Consider the following 21223-nt stretch of genomic DNA (forward strand, 5'->3'; position numbering starts at 1 on the left):
GGAGAAGAAACAAAATCTTTGAAATCAGTCGATGACTTAATTCTGTCAGAAACAGCACAGGATTTGGAAGAGCAATTGAACGGAATGGACAGTATCTTGAAAGGAGGATGTAATATGAACATCAACAAAAGCAAAACAAAGAAATGGAATGTAGTCCAATCAAATCAGGTGATGCTGGGGGAACTAAATCAGCAGGATATGAAACATTAAAGTAATAGATGAGTTTTGATATTTGGGAAGCAAAATGACTGATGATGGTCAAAGTATGGAGGATATGTAATGTAGACTGGCAATGACTAGAAAAGTGTTTCTGAAGACGAGAAATTTGTAAACATCGAGTATAAATTTACGTGTCAGGAAGCCCTTTCTGAAAGCATCTGTTTGGATTGTAGGCATGTATGGGAGTAAAATGTGGACGATAAACAATTTAGACAGAAGAGAATAGATCTTTTGAAATGTGGTGCTACAGGAGAATGCTGAAGATTAGATGGGTAGATCACATAACTAACAAGGTGGTACTGAACAGAATTTGAGAGAAGTGGAATTTGTGGCACAACTCGACTAGAAGAAGGGATTGGTTGGTGAGACACATTCTGAGGCATCAAGGTATCACCAATTTTTTGGAGGGAAGTGTGCTGGGTAAAAATCGTAGAGGGAGACCAAATAACAATAAACTAAGCAGATTCATGAGGATGTAGGTTGCAGTAGTTACTTGGAGATGAAGAGGCTTGCACAGGATACAGTAGCACAGAGAGCTGCCTCAAACCAGTCTTTGGACTGAAGATCTCAACAACTACAACATAAAGCGGTGAGGCCAATTGTTTTCTGAATGGATGGCATATGCTAAATCTTAGTGGTCATTTCAATAGCCAATGAGTCACAGATAACTGAACGATGTGTCTTTGTTTACAATTGTTTACAACACCTTTATTTTGTGCGTGGCTCATGGTCTTGCGGTAGCGTTCTCACTTCCCGCGCACGGGGTCCCGGCTTCGATTTCCAGTGGGGTCAGGGATTTTCTCTGCCTCGAGATGACTGGGTGTTGTGTGTTTTTCATCATTTCATCCTCATTCATTCTAAAGTCGCTGTAGTGGCATTAAAGAACTTGTGGAGCGGCAGCCGAACCGCCCCGCGAGGGGTCTCCTGGCCACTAATGCCATACGCTCATTATTATCATTACCTTTATTTTAAAGATGTTTGGTACCACAGACCTCCATGAATATTTCAAATTCATTGTAAGTTTGCTGATGGAATGTCATCCCATTGTGCCTCTACATTAAAAAGGTGGTTATAGGACTTCCAAGTAACAGGAACTATGAGACTTTCAACCATTTGGGGAAGTGACTCTGCCAGAGAACACAAAAAAACCAGAGGAGTTTCAGACCTAGGCTAGCCCTGCCCTTTTTACAGCTTAACATGCTTCCTCTTTGAGCAAATCAAACAGGACAGTTTGCCAAATTTTACATTTAGCTCCCACTTGCACCAGTTTAAGGAAAGTGGCTTACTACAATGTTGCAAACCTTGGCAGTCATAACTCAAGAAATTAGAGTGATTCTGCATGTTGGATTTTCAAGGCGCATAGACAAGTTTTCTACCCACAAGTCTGCATAACAACTGTTTCTGCCCAGATTCCACTTTTTCAAACCTTAATAGTTGTATTCACCCAATTGTAAGATGAGGATTTTTCCCAATCTTGCCATTCGAAAAATACAGGGTCATCTTACATTCACAAATTAAACTATTGTTGCTGGTGTCAAAGTTTTTATGTTATACAACCAGTAAATATTGGGGTTGTCTTACATTTTCAGATGAAGGTTTGGTGATGAAATCACTTGCATGTTTATTTTGCAATATGCAAAAGGTGTGGAGGGGCTGAGAACTATTACAAATGCGGGGAGGTCGAGGTGGGGCGCAGGGGGGGGGGGGGGGGGGGGGGGGGGGGGAGGGGGGGGGGCAGGAAGTGGAAAGCAAATTTCATTGTTCTGTCCATCACAGGAATGTATACAGCATACCTTGTTTGTCTGAATCCATTTCCACTCAGATTTGTAGTCGCTTTGAAATTTGGTAAATATTCAACAGCAGCATATATTTCAGCAAGAAATGGTGGAAATGTAAATAAGGCTCACTTGCATACTTAACATGTTTCTTCCAGCAATATTGTCAATGCTCATCATGGGTTATAACAGGAAAAAAAAGAGTGTGTCAGCTGTTAGTTTCACACAGCCAATGAAAGAACAATGGGCAGATATGTTCGACAGCAAAACACTAAGGCATATTACCACATTCTCATGTCAATATGGATGTAAAGTCCGCTATGTGTTGGAGAAAAAACAGCTGTGTTCTCAGGGCACACTTCAGAGATAACATATTTGGATTGACAATTAAGTATTTGTGACAATTATAAATTTTACTGATTTCTGTTTTACTTGCAGCAATCTACACTGCGCTATTAGGTCCCACCCTAACCTCCACACAACACAGAACATTCTAAAGGAACAGCCACATACTTGTGACAACCAAGATTACAAATTGCACTGGGCTTGATGTATAGAAATATGATGCCTCTTTTCTTGCCTCTCATTGGTCTGATGAAACTAACATCCCAGGTAATAACCACAAGAGCTAAAAGATCATCAAAAATAATCTTTTTTTTTTAAATACCAGTTCTGGGTGACTTTTGCATTACTCTCCTTATTTCTTAAACCTCACCAATCCTTTTCCTCCCCCTCCTCTCTGCTTTCCCCTTCAAACCTTCTGCCATTAGGAGGAGCAATTGGATCCAAAGCTTCCACATTGCCTTGAAATTTTGTGTGTGTTTCCTCCAGCCACCGCTTGGCGAGAATATTTTTTATATATCTAATTATATTGTATTCTCATATAATGATACCAGAGATGATGATTAAAAATAGTGATAACACAATAACTTGCTCAGATAGAAAAAAAGGTGAACACAAAAATTAACATAGAATATTTCTTTTTGTTTATTTTATTTCACTTTCTATTATGAAACTGTTGACAATCAAAAAATAGTATAAGTGTAGAATAAGTATAATATTAAACTTTTTTGGCAAATACTTTATGTCAGTGAAATTGATTGTAATTCGGATTAGTCAGAATATGTTAAATATAATATTTTGTCAAGGAGACTTTTTGAAAGGAAAGGAGTTTGGAGGGGGGGGGGGGGGGGGGAGAGATTGTCTTATACTTGGATAAATATGGTACATAGTTTTTCTTGTGGTTTATGTTCCATAAATGGCACAATATATGTCAGCTTCAGAAAAAAATAAAAACTGGACTTCATTCAACAACTTTTTGACCTTACTTCTTCACATCAGACACTGCATAATACCAAATACAATTAAAGGAGAAAGAACCACAGGCCAATTACTGATTTTGTATTTTGTATCATAGTATCCTAAACACAGATGCCCCACCATGTTTCTGGTATAATATACGCAGTCTCTGCAGATCAGGGGAACTCAAACTTTTATTCTGGTGGAACACACTGAGAATTCCGGTACTTTGATAGAATGTCTTGTTTATTTTGAAGGTTAGTAAAATATTTTTTTTCTGGAAGTTGTGGACAGGCACCAGACAAATGAGCGTGTTGCCACGCAGAGGTGGAACCATTAGGATATTGCCTGGCATGACATGGATTAGTGCATGCCTCAGAGTGAGGAACTGTATAAAATTAAGTTTTTTTGTTTTGTTTAAGGCTATCTGAGATACTATAATATATTAATGGGGCAAGTGAAATTATCAAACATTTTGTAGGTATGTTAATGAGTGTTAATCCTGATTCAACTACACTAACGGAGTCAAATCTATAAGAATACTGAACCAGCAAATACCATCTGTGGACATTAGCTGCTTGTCGAAATCCAATATGAGTAAAATATGCATCATATCAAGAATAGTTATTCTTATGGCATGACAATCCTAGGCTTCAGCAAATTGGAATCAATCTCACATTTCAACTTAACCTACATCTTCAGCTACAACATATGATTGTATTAAGGAAAAGTTCTGGCAGAACTTAAACACTTTAGGAGCAAAGGAGGCACCCCATCTCATGTGACACACACTTTTCCAACACAATGAGAATGTTGATTGTAGCACACATCCTAAGAAATAACTGATTCATATAAACTGTGCTCCGAGTTTGGAGGGAAAAATAAAAAACAAGGAGAATCAAATCATAAAACTGAGAAATAAGAAAAGGTTTTGTCAAATAAGCCTACTTGTAATTTTGTCACGTAACATGTTTAAAACTTCCATTGGTTAGTAATACAAGGAACGATGAGTTCTACAGCGAGGACAGTCCGCACTCTAGTGAAGTAACATAATAAAACAGAACTGATTTTTAACAGCTCTGCCAGCAGATCCTATTCCCTTGTCTATTAAGGCAGGAACTGTGTATTACCTGGGCAAGTAACTCCGTAGAGGAGCAATATATGAGAAAAACAAAAAAAGAGTGGCTGGACCCTTACAACTGGAGCCTCTGAAGCACTTTTATTTTAAAGAGATGTAAATTAAGTAAATGAATCAGCTGTCCTGAGTGTTACAATTTCTTTGTTAGCATGTAAAACCAATTGCTTTGTTACCATGTAAAACAATCCCTATCTGGCAAATAATCTGTCCGCTGACTGGAGATATCAGACCCCTTTTCATACTACAGGTAGTTTGTTTTCCAGATTACATGATGTTAAAAAAGGGGCATGGGGGAAGCTACAAAAAGTAACAGACAGGTAGCTAAAGAAAATATTAGTTGATTATGAAAAACAGATTAAATGCAAGGTAACCTTTACTATGGAATGATATCAATGTAAAATTCTGAAGTATTCATTGTTAAGACTGTTCTGTAGGAAAAGTTAACACAAGAAATGCTATAAAACAATCAATAATAGAGTTGTGACTCTTCAAGCTTTCCCGGCGGATGTGTTTGCAGCCAGATCACGTTGTGCAAATTCCACAATATTTTCTTGGAACAATTGTATGACATCTTCAGGTGGTTGAACCTTGCTTGTGGCTAGGTATGACTGACGGTATCTGTACACCAACACCCCATTTTTAGAACAAGCGCGCGAAAAATTGATCTAAAAGTGGGGCGTCGGTGTGCGGATACAGTCAGTCGTACCTAGTGACGAGCAAGGTTCAACCACCTGAAGATGTCCGATAGCTGCTCCGAGGAAATATTGTGGAATTTGCACAATGTGATACAACGGCAAACCCGTGAAGACTATTTACAAAAATAAAGTTGTCAAGTTGTAGTACTTATACACCTACATCTAGACTTTGCAAACTACCATCAGGTGCATGGCAGAGGGGATGTCCCATTGTAACAGTTATTAGGTTTCTTCCCGTTCCATTAATATATGGAGTGTGGAAAGAATGATTGATTGAATAACTGTGTGTGTGTGTGTGTGTGTGTGTGTGTGTGTGTGTAGTAATTATTCTAATCTTATATTCACGATCCCTGTGTGAGCGATATGTACGGGTTATTGTGTGTATTGTGTATTGAACCAGGGACCTACAAACGACAGAGAGGCTTGGTCCCGCCTTAGTCCTCAGTGGTTCACAAGCCCACAACAGGCCACAGCAGTCCACCTGCCCCACCGCCACCCCACACCGAACCCAGGGTTGATGTGCAGTTCGGCCCCAAGTTGATGCCCCAGGAACATCTCATACCAGACCAGTGTAACCCCAAATGTTTGCATGGTACGGTAATTATGTTGTATGCATATGTGGAGACAGTGTTTGTGTAGAAATCACCTACATAGTGTAACTGAGGTGGAATAAGGGGAACCAGCCTGCATTCGCCAAGGCAGATGGAAAACCGCCTTAAAAACCATCCACAGGCTGGCCGGCACGCGGACCTTGACATGGACGGATTCGTGCAGGGGAACGACACGTCTTCCCACTTGAGAAACAGCGCTTTAGACCACGCAGCTAGCTGGGCGGGCTTACAGGGATATAGTATATTCCTGGAGTCATAATTTAAAGCCGATTCTTGAAACTTGGCAACAGATATTCTCGGGATAGTTTATGTCTACCTTAGAGTCTTCTGGATCATTTCCTTCAGTATCTGTCATATTCTCCCACAGATCAAACAAACTGGTGACCATTCATGTTGCTCTTTTCTGTACACATTCAGTATCCTGTGTTAGCCCTATCTGGTATGTGTCCCACACATCTGAGCAATATTCTAGAGCCAGTTGCATGAGAGATTTGTAAGTAACCTCCTTTATAGACTGATTGCACTTCCCCAGCATTCTACCAATAAACCGAAGTCTACCACCTGCTTTACCCACGACTGAACCTATGTGATCATTTCATTTCATATCCCTACAAAGTGTTACACCCAGGTATTTGTATGAGGTGGCCAATTCCAACAGTGACTCCTTGATATTACAGTCATGGGATACTACATTTTTTCATTTTGTGATTTGCAAAATTTTACATTTACGAACATTTATAACAAGATGCCAGTCTCTGCACCATGTTGAAATGTTATCAAGATCTGACTGAATATTTATGCAGCTTCTCTCAGAGTACTTCATTATACAAAACTATCATCTGCAAAAAGCCTGATTTTACTATTAACATTGTCTGGAAGGTCATTTATATACAAGATGAACAGCAGAGGTCCCTACACACTTACCTGGGGCACACCTGAAGTTACTTCTACATCTGACAACTCTCCATCCAAGATAACATGTTATCCCATCCTTACCAAAAAGTCCTCAATCCAGTCACAAATTTCATTTGATACCTAATATGACTGTACTTTTGACAATAAGTGTAGGTGTGGTACTGAGTGAAATGCTTTTTGGAAATCAAGAAACACTGGATCTACCTGGCTGCCTAGCTCCAACGCTTTCAGTATGCCATGTGAGAAAAGTGCCAGTTGGGTTTCACATTATTGATGTTTTTAGAATTCATGCTGGTTGCATTTAGGAGGTCATTCTGTTCAAGGTAGCTCATTATGTTTGAGCTCAGAATATATTAGACAGTAATTTTGTGGATCACTTCTACCGCCCTTCATGTAGATGGGCATGACCTGCAATTTTTACCGAGAACTGGGCACAATTATTTTTTGGACGGTTTTATGATAAATTATACTTACAAGGGAACATCCCCATCGCACCCCCCTCAGATTTAGTTATAAGTTGGCACAGTGGATAGGCCTTAAAAAATTGAACACAGATCAATCGAGAAAACTGGAAGAAGTTGTGTGGAACTGTGAAAAAAAAGCAAAATATACAAACTGAGTAGTCCATGTGCAACAGCACATAAGCGATACAAGGGCAATGCCAGATCAGGAGTGCCGTGGTTAGCGTGAACAGCTGTGGAACAAGAGGTCCTTGGTTCAAGTCTTCCCTCGAGTGAAAATTTTACTTTCTTTATTTTCGCAAAGTTACTATCTATCCGTTCGTTCATTGACGTCTCTGTTCACTGTAACACGTTTAGTGTCTGTGTTTTGCGACCGCACCGCAAAACCGTGCGATTAGTAGACGAAAGGACGTGCCTCTCCAATGGGAACCAAAACATTTGATCGCAAGGTCATAGGTCAACCGATTCCTCCACAGGGAAACACGTCTGATATATTCTATACGACACTGGTGACGGCATGTGTGTCACATGACAGGAATATGTTGTCGACCCACCTAACTTGTACACTTGGCAAATGGGTAAAAACATTCTTCTACCTTTCCCGATTTAGGTTTTCTTGTCGATGTGATAATCACTCCCAAAAAAGTGATCGCATCGGACGGACAGATAATAATTTTCTGAAAACAAAAAATTAAAACTTTTCGCTCGAGGGAAGACTTGAACCAAGGACCTTTCGTTCCGCAGCTGCTCACGCTAACCACATGACGACGGCGCTCCTGAGCTCACATTATTCTTGATGTTGCCTATCTTCTTATGGACTACTCAGTTTGTATATTTTGCTTATTTTTTTTAATAGTTCCATACAACTTCTTCCTGTTTTCTCAATTGATCTGTGTTCAGTTTTTTCAAGGCCTATCCACTGTGCCAACTTATAACTAAATCTGAGGGGGGTGCGATGGGGAGGTTCCCTTGTTAGAAGAGAGGCTAACTCAGCCCACAATTCAGTATAGACTCTGATAGGCATTCCACTGGCCCAAAAGCTTTGTTCAGTTTCAACGATTTCAGCTGTTTCTCAACACCACTGACACTAATACTTACTTCAAATCTTTTCAGTGGTACAAGGATTAAATTGGGCCAATTCTCCAAGGTTTTCCTTCATAAAGGAACATTTGAAAATGGAGTTAAGCATTTCAGTTTTCGCTTTGCTACCCTCAGTTTCAGTTCCTGTCTAATATACTTGGGACTGGACTACCTTTGGTGATACTAATAGACTTTACATACGATCAGAATTTCTGTGGTTTTTGTAAAAAATCATTTGACAATATTCTGCTAGGTAGTCATTAAAGACATCACATTGCTCTCTTGGCAGCTAAACACATTTCACTCAGCACCTACATTTTGTTTTACACCTATTATGCCATAATATCTGTTTCTTTACTGTATGGTGACTATTTACCGTGGTGAATCCCTCCCATTATTAACTGTTCTACTGGGTACAAATCTATCCAATGCATTGTCAACTATTCTTTTAAACTTGAGTCCTAATTCTACATGCTCCTGCCCTGTACTTAAAGTTTCAAGTACTTCATTGAGGTACGATACTACTGATTTTTTAAACCTAGTTTACTGGAATATTATATCTTTCTGTTTGTTCTAGTTGTTCTTTATACTTTGATAATCTTTGTTGCCACAGCTATGTCATGGACAGATATCAGTTTTGATGTGGACATCTTTGAGGTCAGGTCTATTTGTTGCCATTAGATCCAATATATTTTCATCAAGAATGGGGTTCCTAACTATCTGTTCGAAAAACATTTCAGAAAAGACAGTAGCGTTCCACAGGATGTCTCATCGCATGCACTACTAACAAAACTGTAATATTCCCAACTAATTGGGAGTGATTAATGTTTCCAACATCTGTTACAGTATGGTTGGGGAACTTTTGTACAAGTGAACTGAGGTTTCCTCTAAGCTTTCGGTTACACCAGGAGATGGGTCTGGTGGGTCATAGAAGGATCAAATTATCATTTTATGCCTACCTCTGATACTGAGTCTTGCCCAAACAACCTCACATGCAACTTCAATTTCTACCTCGGTGGATCTGAGTTTCCTGACTATTGCAACAAATACGTCACCACCATTTCCCACTTGCCTATCCTTTCTACAGAGACTCAAATTCCCCCCCAAAAACCTCACTGCTATAAATTTCAGGTTCCAGTCAGCTTTCTGTAGCTAGTATTGTGTGATTCACTGCTGTTCAGGAGTGCTTCAAGCTCTAGCACTTTGCTGGGAATGCTTCGGCAGTTAACCATTAGGATTTTAATACTCTCACCTGTGGGAGGGTGGGACCTAATAGCGCAGTGTAGATTGCTGCAAGTAAAACAGAAATCAGTAAACTTTATAATTGTCACAAATACTTAGTTGTCAATCCAAATATGTTGTTATCTCTTAAGTGTGACCTGAGAACATAGCTGTTTTTTCTCCAACACATAGTGGAGTTTGCATCTATATTGACATGAGAATGCGGCAATATGCCTTCGTGTTTTGCAGGCATTTCTACAGTTCTCAGTCCTGTGACAAGTCCAAGAAGTCGCAGCCTACCTTGGTACAGAACCTTCTAAGTCTCTTGTTCAGTCCTTCCACACAACTCAGGGCCATGTTCAGTTCTGGGGACAATGCTACAAATTGTGAGCTTCATTGAAACTCCGTCCACAAGGAAGGTCTTCCCAATCTTCTCTGCTAGTCGTAGGAATGACCCAAGTATGACCTCAGAGCCCAGATGACCAGGCATCATTTGTTCCAACTTGTGCCACAATCTGTAGTTGGTTGCATCCTGTTACAGCAACGTTCCCAATAACCTTATTAAAGTTGTCACATTAACAGGTATCCATTCACAACATGGGGATGGAATATATCATCATCTTTTTATGCGTAATGAAAAATAATTTGACAATTACAACATGTAATATATAATACTACACATGTACTTGAAAATGACATGTCATCAAAATTAGCTAATCACATGATTTAAATAAAGCTGATCTACATTACAGTTTATTACAGACCATGTTTTCTTTAATTAAGCATTTGGAGGCTGTGGATCCTCACAAAAACAAAATTTTAAAGAATAATAGCGTTATTCAGTAAAAGATGATCAGCTATTGGAAGTAAACAATGAGTGATCATGGTTGGATATGAAAAGTACAGGATACAGACACAAAAAGAGAGCAATGCATCAATTCTTGCATCTTGGTATCGGCACCTCAGAGCACAAGCTACATACTCCGTCAATAGCAGTGGTAAAAATAGGCAAGACCATACCGGCATGATGTAACTTAGCTGCTACTGATATGAATTTATAGAAAAGTGGTGGTGGTTAGTGTTTAACGTCCCGTCGACAACGAGGTCATTAGAGACGGAGCGCAAGCTCGGGTTAGGGAAGGATTGGGAAGGAAATCGGCCGTGCCCTTTCAAAGGAACCATCTCGGCATTCGCCTGAAACGATTTAGGGAAATCACGGAAAACCTAAATCAGGATGGCCGGAGACGGGATTGAACCGTCGTCCTCCCGAATGCGAGTCCAGTGTGCTAACCACTGCACCACCTCGCTCGGTTTATAGAAAAGTACCTCCAAGCTGATGGAAGTGAGTTCATGTCAAAGGAGGTGGTAGCTTCTGCACCACATTGTAAAATCTGTAACAATGTGGTAATCTATGGTTTGCTGTGAAACTGGGGCTGATGAGCATCTCTTCACTAGCTAATTGACTCTGAGACAGTACACTAGTATGCCTACTCCGAGAGAATGTAGATCCTACAGCCAAATTTACCAGGGAGCAGTGAAGGAGGTTCCTGTGGCTCTTGGATGGCAGGAAAATCAGACCTCCTATTATTTAGGTTGGGTAGCCTGTCACTGCACCAGTAGAATGATAATCAACCCCCCTCCCCCAGAGAAAGTGTCTACATCTGCAATAGCATGTCTGTGGACCAAATTTGAATGCAACCATTACAAACCTTACTTGGGTTTACCTTATCTTGCAGCTGCCTTCATTCAGTTAATTGGTGAATATTAAAAATGAATGCCCCCCCCTTCTCCATGTGATTGTCCTGTACCTCTGCAACACATTGATGGGTCCAGATGGCTGAAGGAATTGATAGTAATGTACAAAATTGTCTGGTTTAGTTCACTGACTTTTCAGTTAACTGTGCAATAGACCTGTAATTACTACCATCGGGGTCAAAATTAAGTATGGTGTATTAAACAATGATTATTACATAATGAAATACTCTTCCTTTCTATGGGACTGGATTGCATATCCAAGAGGCTTCTCCAAGTGTGCTACATCACAAAGTCACAGGTTTAAACCTCACAGCAAAAGAATAAAATACTAAAATCATTGATCCTCTGAGAAAACTTATGCTGTCTGGGGAGGCCAATTTTCACAACATAAAACTATTTTTTGTGGTGCCAATTACAGTTACAGCTAACATACAGTGCCACCTAAATACACTGCTAGACCACTATTAAGTGAAAAAGGGATACAACACTTTGAATATTGTGACATAGAAAGTGAAAGAATTAATGAACAAATTAATTAACATTCTAGAGGAGAATAAAAATGGACCAAAAAGTATGCTACAAAACAACTGGCTGCCACAAATTGGCTATAGGAGTATGGAAACAAAACATGGATACCATGGGTAAAAAAAAAAAAAAAGCTTTGACAGTCCAGCCCCTGAAATAAGTTTTCTTTGAGCGGTTTAAGGGATTTTCTCCAGATGACAAAGAATAAAGAGACATGCAAAGCAAAAAAAAAAAAAAAATTATGAGCATGTCGTAATAATGTCAAGAGTGAGGACAATCTATTGATGCGACAAGCGAATTCATGTTGCTGAGCTGGTTCCCTGCTAAAGCACCTGGTGACAGAAGAGAACTTAGTGGACCATGGAAATTATGAGTACCAAAACAGATTATTCAGCAAAAACAGTGAATGAAAATGAGTTATTAATGTGCAGTTTTGAAACAAACAATTAACTCGGTTTCAGAAAGAAATGGGTTCAAACTTTCATTGGCAATCCGAATATAACTTCTCCATTGTTCCTTTGAAAAGAACTCAATATATTTAGTTCCCCTTCCATGTCCTATTCGAGCTTGTGCTCCACCTCTAATGATTTAATCAGTTAAAAAGTTAGTTCTATCTTTCAAACAATAAAAAGTTTTTGCATTACACACTCAAGATACTGCACCGCTGAAAAGCCCACTTATGTTTAACCTAAATGCGTCCATGGAATATGGAGATGGGCGAGATCTGCAAACGTCTTATGAATTTTAAAATCGACAATTTTTTGCTTAAGTCACAGGGTTGCTACGGCCAATTGTGTAGTTCATATAAAGTTCTTCTGAATAAGTAGTTCTCGAGCAGTGTTTAAAACTTACCTAATAACATTACGAGGCGTTGCGGCACTGAAAGCAACCACAAATACGCCTATGTTTACGCAACATTGGCTTCAAAGTCTTCCTTTCTGAAACAAACAAAAGTTAGGTACGATTTCGATGATGGGTAGGGTAGGCGAATAGCAAGCGTATAAACAACACAATTATCCCAATCACTGAATGATGAATTACACTGGCTGTTTCACATACGATATAGTCAAACTTGGCAAAATTCGGAACCCCCCACCCTCCCCCTGCAAGACGTACTGGGCCGTTATATCTCAGTACAGTATCAATTTTCTGGGTGTTCGTTGCCTCTAGTATAACCGAATATACCCGAGAATCCACTATATTCATACAGGGGACAAAAAAATAAGTTTTGAAGTGGCGTTAAGGAATAATAGGTAGGTTTCAGTTGTTGAAAGTACACATTGAGACCAAATGCAGCATACGTTCACGCCCACGCGGCTGTTGGTGAACTGTCAAACTGTCACTCAATCACAGCTACAGCTGATATTTCCCGTGTAAAAAGAAAAAGCGCAGCGCGCAAGTTTCAAATTTATCTGTCAATTACATGTTAAGTTTTTTGGTTACCTTTCTAAGCGGCTCAAAACTATAATCACAACCATCACTATCATAAACACAAGTCCCAGAAACGTTACTAAGTAACTAACCATGTATATTAATTTGGGACCAATACGCATTTCCTAACAAACAAAATCAATGTTGAACCGCATATCCTGTGACGTCTCTGCTTTTCGTTAATCGCAATCTCTGAACTGAAACAACCTCCTGTCGCTGAATGGCGCGGCAAATGAAAATTCATTTTTGTATGAGTTTCGCACTACCTTAGAAATGGCGATGTAAGTTAATTTACAAATTATATATAATGCAGTACATGATTCTTTAAATTTAGTTTCAGTATTACACATTCGTACTGCATATTCTACACTGACCTGTTATTGGATGATATATACAGTATTGTACCGCTGTCGAAATTATTATTTTTACTCGGCACGCCGACAACTAACTGATTTAATTTGGGCTGAAAAAGAAAAGTCAGTCAGTCATATGTATAATATAATAGGTCGGCGATGTAACTTCTGATTTTTTTGGAGTGATGATAATTACATATCATAACATTACTCGTACTTCAACGATCCCGTGCAGAGAAGCCTCTGGAACGTGAAACGAAGTATCAGAAGTCAATGATGCATATTCCAGTGAAAAAAAAAACCCTTAGCGAATTAGAAATACTGTTATATTACGACGTTATTAACTATATTATAATCTAATGTATTGAGTTAAGAGTCCGTTTGAACATACTCTTCGATGGAGTAGGAGTTGACCAATAAAACGAACTTTAACTCAGTCTTCAACTCCACCACATTGCCACACCTAATTTAATACACTCTGGCAATTTCTAGCAAGTTGCTGAACATAAGTGTAATGGTACCTATGATCTGACTCTTTCATGTATCAAAGTTTAAACAATTAAAGTCATATTCACATTTGTCATTATATTTTGTGAAGAAAGAAATATCGTTATCGAACAACACATTAATCAATACATGTATAGCGAAACAGTTGCCAATGTACCTAAGTTTTTGAGAAGTCTGTGACTAATTTTGTACAACTAATACCAGATATAATTTTTAATTCTTCATTCAAAAAATTATTCTTGTAAATTGCGTATTCCGAAAAGAAAAAGATTTCATAGCATACTTGTGCTTGTGAGAGGTAAATTGAATCAAAAACTGTTTTCTACGTTTTAAACCATGTGAGGTTGTAACCTTTTCTACTTTAAATGTTAAGAGTTAAAGTGGTTCATCAATTTTAGTGTGTGGCGTTTGCACTTAAGATTGTGATCCACCTGTAATCGCCGAAACTGAATGCTATCTTCTACTTAAATTTCAGTACTTGAATGAACTATGTACACAATGTCTGGAGTTATATGATAACTATTGAAATAGTTTTTTGATCCTGTGAATATATATACAACATCTGGCTTTATATAATAAGTACTGAAATATTCTTTTTTGCCCTGTGAATGTATCATTTGCAAAAGAGGACAGTATTTCTGTCTTACGAAACAAAGGACCCAAAATAGAACTCTGTAGCGTACACTGTCTGGTTGAATTGAAAATGTTTTTTGGATACCTGTTTCTTGGATGTAAGAATAGATGAAAGCCAGATCTTGTGGACAGGATGCATATTTCACCATTTAGTATATCAGATCCCTCAGTTTTCCATTGATTAATTATCTTTTTGGATGAGTGCATTATATTGCACAAGGCAACTGCTTTTCTCTGTTACAAACACCCAAGACACATTTTCGTGGACCAGGACTTCATTTTTACAGCAAGTGACTTTCCCTGAAATGAAAGGTCAATAGCTGCAGTCACCAGCCTTGATCATGGTTTACAGGAAGTTTTCCAAGTATTCCCAATTGGTAACTCACAGTTATACAACTCACTATTGCTGACAGTTGATTGAAAAGATCTTAGGTGTAGAACAATCTGATATGTACATCTGCTCGCCTTACCCATATGAGTGTGGAATGTAAGATATGGGGAAGTTATGGTTTTTGATCTGATTTAAATTAGTTGGCAGCAAATGTTTCAGGTTGTCTAACATAGTCACCTTCTGATTAATTAATTAAACTTCACAACACTTAAAGGTCATGATTAAATTAAAAACAAGTTGCTGTCAATCTAAATAAATTTTAGAAGGTGGACACTGTTTTTGTGGTGTAAATCTCCCATGTTGCAGAAACTGTTCATTGTGGTGCTGAATCTATTTCAAGATAGTCCTGAGAACTAAGTGTGAGAATCTGGTGTTTTAAATAAAACCAACTCCAGAAAATCTTCATTTTCTCAAATGATGTAGTTACACAATCCTTCCATCAACAAACAACAAAACAGCGTGAAGTTTTTCTTTTTGTTTAATATGTAACATTGCTTATAAAATTTGTTGACAGTACTTTCTGTTTTGATCTCATTGTTTACAAATAGATTTATTGAATATCAGTTAGAGTTTCATTACAAAATATTCTGTCAACAAAATTTTGAAATACACAAATGTTCACTTAGAATGAAGTACTGGTTTTTAAGTTTTGAGTGATGAAATGCATTTAAGAATACTTGACACAAAATTACAGATTTATTATTAATCACTGGATAAACATTTGTGCTAACATAAATTAGAGAACTTTACAGACTGCTGAATAAGATTATAAGCTCCACATTTTACACAAAAACTTTTATTTATATCAGAAATTTCTAGAAGGTGTAATTACAAAATTAATTACAGGCAATCTGAGTTATGATTCCCTAAGATCCTGTTTGAGTTTAATTACATCTGATGTCTGAAATATTTCGAATTGTTAATTTTGCATTGCACAAAATAATCGAAGTTTAGTCATAACTTTTTAATTAGTTACCAGCTGGACTTTGATGCTAACATTATCAAGACATTTTCATGCATTGTTTCCAAAAGTTACATAATTAGTTTTCCCATAACCATTATCAAATTTGTGATTCTGAAATAATGCATTACTGTTAATTACAGATTCGGGCTGATTACTTTTACCTTGCAGGCTGGTAAGCTAATTACTTATACTACATAATGTATGCATTAGCATCTAATCATAAATTATAAAGCAAAAGTTTCATTATATACTGTGTTGTTATGTGTAAAGTGGATGAGGTGATATTCTGAAAAGCTACCTTGGGCAGTATCAAACAGTTCATAAAGTGTCCCTCCGCAAGTCCTATTACAACTGGAAATAGTATTTACAGTATGTTCTTATACCTGCAAGTGCTATTTTACATCACTGCTGTTTAGGAAACATCTGGTGCCACAGTTGGTGAAGTCAACTCATTTCGTTTTAACAATGTATTACTAAAGGAAAGTTTTGGGTGTAGTCCATAGACGTAAATTTAAACCTGAAAATACTACACCACTGAAACTGTGCATTAGTGGAGGATCCAAAAGGAAATGGTATGCTGAAGAGCCAAAACATTATAACCATTGCACACTCTGAGGTTGAATGCCACCTGGTGGCGTTGCAAGGAAATTATATAAGTGGAGCAGAGACGAATGGGAAATCATTCTACCGACGATACAGGTTGCAAATGAGGATATTCCACTGACATAAACGACTCTAACAAATGACAGATTCTTATAGCCTGGCACCTGGGAATGAGCAGTTCAGAAATGGCAAAGGCGGTCGTCTGTTGACAGGCTACTGATGTGAGCATGTATAAAGACTGGTTGAAGAATGATGAAACCACGAGTAGGCCCCAGGGTACTGGACCTCCATACCTCATCACAGAACATGGAGGCTTACCTATTCTGTAAAGCAGGATAGGTGGCGATTTGTGTCAGATCTGATGACAAAGTTTTAGGCCATTTACCATCAGTAGAATTTTGTATCCCAGCAAAGCAGTAAATCGGAAAGGTCTTATTCGAACACCTGCCAGACAGTAGAGTGTGAGTGGACGCTCCAGGTTGTGATAGTAGGGCGAGAGGCTCCTCTTGTAGATTTGGCACCAGCAGAGGCCACCAGAGTAAACAATTGCTCTGGATGGACTCTTTGTTGGGCAGATCCTTATAAAGCCATGAGGACAGAGGAACAACACAATCCTGTCTGAAGGAAAGCTCAATAGGCTTCCTCCTCCTCAACCAGAAATCCATCGTGACGTTTACCTATTCACCCAGAACCAATTTATATGCTTTCTGTAGATCGAGGATCCAATACCTCTCCCAGCCTCTGGCCCCACCATGTTCCTTCCTTTTGCACCATTCACTTATACATCACACTCCCCAGAGAAAGGTCATCTGATACTCCCAGCCTCCCACCCCCTCCTTTTTCCTACACTATCTTTCTACCGATGCACTACCGAGTGTTTACCTCAATTTGCCAGAAGCAGATTTGTCCTTATCATTTAAACACCATCCACACATTAGATGTCTGTATTTAATAATACATTATCAGAAAAACATAATTTTAAATATATTTTACACTATTAATTTATCCTCTTCATTGCAAAAAGCTAATATGTTTTGGCTGAAGGGCAACACCACCATATGAAGTGAAGATGATCAACAAAGAAAAAAAAAAAGAGGCTGAAACCAGTTTGCATATATGTAAGAGGCCTACAGGCTGCGCCATTTTAGTACTGTGGCGACAACGTTTCCTCATTTAAAGATTTCTATTTTTATACAATTTGGGCACTCTGTACTTCATTCACGGTGACACACACCCCGTGAAAATAAGTACCCTGTTTTGTGTTGTTATGATACAAACTGGTAGTGTATCACAGCAGCACTTGCTAATCTGTACAGCATAAACCGAAAGAAGAGTGCTAACTGCAGCACTGTTGCCAGCTTTCAATTACCAAGTGCAAAATTTCTGCTGCCGATACAGGAGTTACATGACTGACAATAGTCATCTACAAAGCTGCGAAAACACTGAGGCATTGCCGTAGAGTTGCGTTACATGACTGGTCATGATTGACTCACGAAGCTGCTGCAACAAGCCCTCACTCTCTGTCAGGGTGCTTCTTTCGCCACACAGATTATAGGAGAGGTAGTTTTAAGTTACAGTTATCACCTCGAAAAAATTAAGGTGAGGGTATGATTTCTGGTGGTATCCTTCGGTGCATCGACGTATTCACCCATCAGTGCGGCACGTTTTTCCCAAAAATAGATGACTTGAAGGAACTTCAGTCGTAGAAGACTGCATTTTGGTTTTTCAGGAAACATTTCACGTCAACAGTCGCCTCGTCATCATTCTCGAAAAGCATGGACCGCAACTATTTCTTTATCTGAGAAAAGAAGAAGAAATCACTGCGTGCCTTGTCAGGAGAATGTAAGGGAGTTAGGCAAAATTTGATAGCCGAAAGAAATAGCATGTTATTACATTTGCCAAGTGCAACATATACTCTTTATTACACACTACGGGTGAATGAACAATTATCATGATAGTTCACAAAACAATTCTGCACCATAATATTACTGACACATATGAAGGCAAGAATCCAAGTAATCCATGGTTGCTCAAGTCTGTCAGCCTCTGTCTAGTCTGTAAAGACATGAGTCTAGCCGATGAGCTTGACGCTGTTAAGTAAGCCACTGTGGCAATACGCTGGGCCAGCATTGCGCCCGACATTCACCAAGCATAGTCGTTCACATGCTGAGACGATTACTGAAGCCAGGAGAAACCTTGTCACATGGCCTATGTCACTTCTTCAGCTGCAACTCCAGAACACCTTTTGGCACAAATAAATACTGGGTGTCCATGCATGAAATCAGCGAGTCATCGATTCGGTATCTGTCACAGTGAGATGCAGGTAAGGGCTTCATATGCACTTGCATCCGCTACCTCAAGCTAGGCCACCATGTTAGCCAGGCTCGCCTACAGCAGAGCCGAGCAAGCCCCTCACACTGGCTAGTTGGACCAAACACAGTCGCTACAACCTGCAGGAATGCTACACTAGCTTCAGCTATTGGTCTCTGGCGCTAAGTGCGTTGTCAGCATGCTAAAAACTAGTCGTCTGTATAACCATCAAGGGCGCCACCTCTACTGCACCAGTATGAAGACTTCGTGTGCCGACACCAGGCTGCACCACCGGACGAGAACACTCACCTGTAACTGCTCCAGCTAGCTGGAACAGTAAAGAGTTTACATGCACGCCATTTGTGTTGGTACAGAGTTCTTTGCCAGTCTCCTACATTCTCACCAACCCATCAAACTCACGGTGTCCAAGTTGGAGAGCTGAACCTCACTGTGACTCCTAGAAGAGCAACTTCTCTGCCCCTCTGTAGTAGACATCACCTAACTGCTAAAATTCTCATTTGAAAAAGTTATCTAAGTAAGAACAAATAACCAGCCTGATTAGGTATGGACAGTGTGAGCAAGGTAGATATTAGAGCACAAGACTGTATGAAGTGAGTTCATATTGGCAATGTGGCCAGTCTTATTTCCTGAATGATGTTAGAGGTCAGGCCCTTGTGATTGCTTGTGGACGCTCTTATTGGCTGTAGGTGAGGTATTTGGCAGTGCGTGTTGCAGATGATCCACCTCAGCTTCTGAGGCCACAGATATAGCGCATGTATGACTGTGTCCTGTGCAGAATGAGCAGGTGTGTTATCGTGGAGCAAAAGCACCCCCTGGTACTGCTTGCCACGACGTTTCGTCTATTCAGCTGTCCATAATCTCTTTCTGAGATTTCAGTAATATGCTTCTGAGACTATTTCTCACCTACGCTCACAATCTATTAACATAATATTAGGGGAATCCAAAAATACTCAGTATCATTCTGCCCAGTAGTGATTGGGTCTTCACCTTTTTCTTCACTGGTGAACCCACGTGTTTCTGCAACTTGCTTTCTTCCTTAGTCTCGAAATCACAGTGATACGTTCAACACTCGTCCATGGTAATCAGATGGCCAAAGAAGGCATCTCGATTGTCCTGACAGAGCTGCAACACTTACACAGCTGCCTCAGTTCGGCAGGGTTATTAAATATGTGTGGGTAGACAACGAACTCAGCGGATGGCGTCCTTTGTTATATTCAAAATGCCTTATAGGATGTTGAAAAATGTTCCGTGACTTGTTTTAACTTTTTTCACTGTTGCCTCGATAGTGATAAGCTGATTCGAGCACCAGGGCCTCAATTTCTCAAGCATTTCACAGACAGATGGTCTATCACTTTGTTCTTCATCATTAAGACTTGTTTGGCCGCACTGGAAACATCTGCACTACATAACCACTGTGTCATATGATGGTGCGTTGCCGCGTTCCAGCAACTCACGATCGACTATTGTAGCGCTGATCCCTTTGACACGTAGAAAACGACTTACCACATGATATTCCACTTCATTAATGGGCTGCGCCATTTTGGTTCAGCTTCTCTAGAGACGTGCTGCAGTACTTTGCCACAGGGTTTCACTGTGTGCCAGAACTGCAGATATGTAACTTTATACACTGAAACGCCAAAGCAACTGGTATGGGCATGCGTATTCAAATACAAAGATATGTGAACAGGCAGAATACGGCGCTGCGGTCGGCAACGCCTATATAAGACAAATGTCTAGCGCAGTTGTTAGATCGGTTACGGCTGCTACAATGGCAAGTTATCAAGATTGAAGTGAGTCTGAATGTGATGTTATAGTCGGCGCACGAGGATGGGACACACCAGCTCCTAGGTAGCGATGAAATGGGAATTTTTCCCGTACGACCATTTCACGAGTGTACCGTGGATGTCAGGAATCAGGTAAAACATCAAATATCCGACATCGCTGCGGACGGAAAAAGATCCTGTAAGAATGGGACCAACAACGAGTGAAGGGCTGAAGGCCCACAAGTGTATTCTTGATAAGTGCACGACACAAAGCTTAATGCCTCGCCTGGGCCTATCAACACCGACACTGGACTGTTGGTGACTGAAAACATGTTGCCTGGTTGGACGAATCTCGTTTCAAATTGCATTGAGCGGACGGACGTGTACAGATATGGAGACAACCTCATGAATCCATGGGCTCTGCATGTCAGCAGGGGACTGTTCAAGCTGGTGGAGGTTCTGTAATGGTGTGGGGCGTGTGCAGTTGGAGTGATATGGGACCCCTCATACGTCTAGATACCACTCTGACAGGTGACTCACCGAGCGAGGCGGC

General features: G+C 39.7%; 1 long non-coding RNA gene and 1 other non-coding gene across 2 annotated transcripts in view; both read right to left on the bottom strand.

Moving 5' to 3' along the window:
- Positions 1 to 13285, bottom strand: part of LOC124711954 — a 44444-nt gene extending 31159 nt beyond the window's left edge. The window contains exons 1-2 of the long non-coding RNA XR_007005547.1: positions 13138 to 13285; positions 12547 to 12632 (exon numbers count right to left, since the gene is read on the bottom strand). This is a non-coding gene — a long non-coding RNA (uncharacterized LOC124711954). The remainder of the gene's footprint in view (positions 1 to 12546; positions 12633 to 13137) is intronic.
- Positions 10650 to 10722, bottom strand: Trnaa-cgc. Its single transcript has one exon. It is a non-coding gene; the product is annotated as a tRNA-Ala (tRNA).
- Positions 13286 to 21223: the final 7938 nt, after the last annotated feature.

Source organism: Schistocerca piceifrons, chromosome 8 (genome assembly GCF_021461385.2).
Source record: "Schistocerca piceifrons isolate TAMUIC-IGC-003096 chromosome 8, iqSchPice1.1, whole genome shotgun sequence".
In the NCBI taxonomy this organism is placed as follows: domain Eukaryota; kingdom Metazoa; phylum Arthropoda; class Insecta; order Orthoptera; family Acrididae; genus Schistocerca; species Schistocerca piceifrons.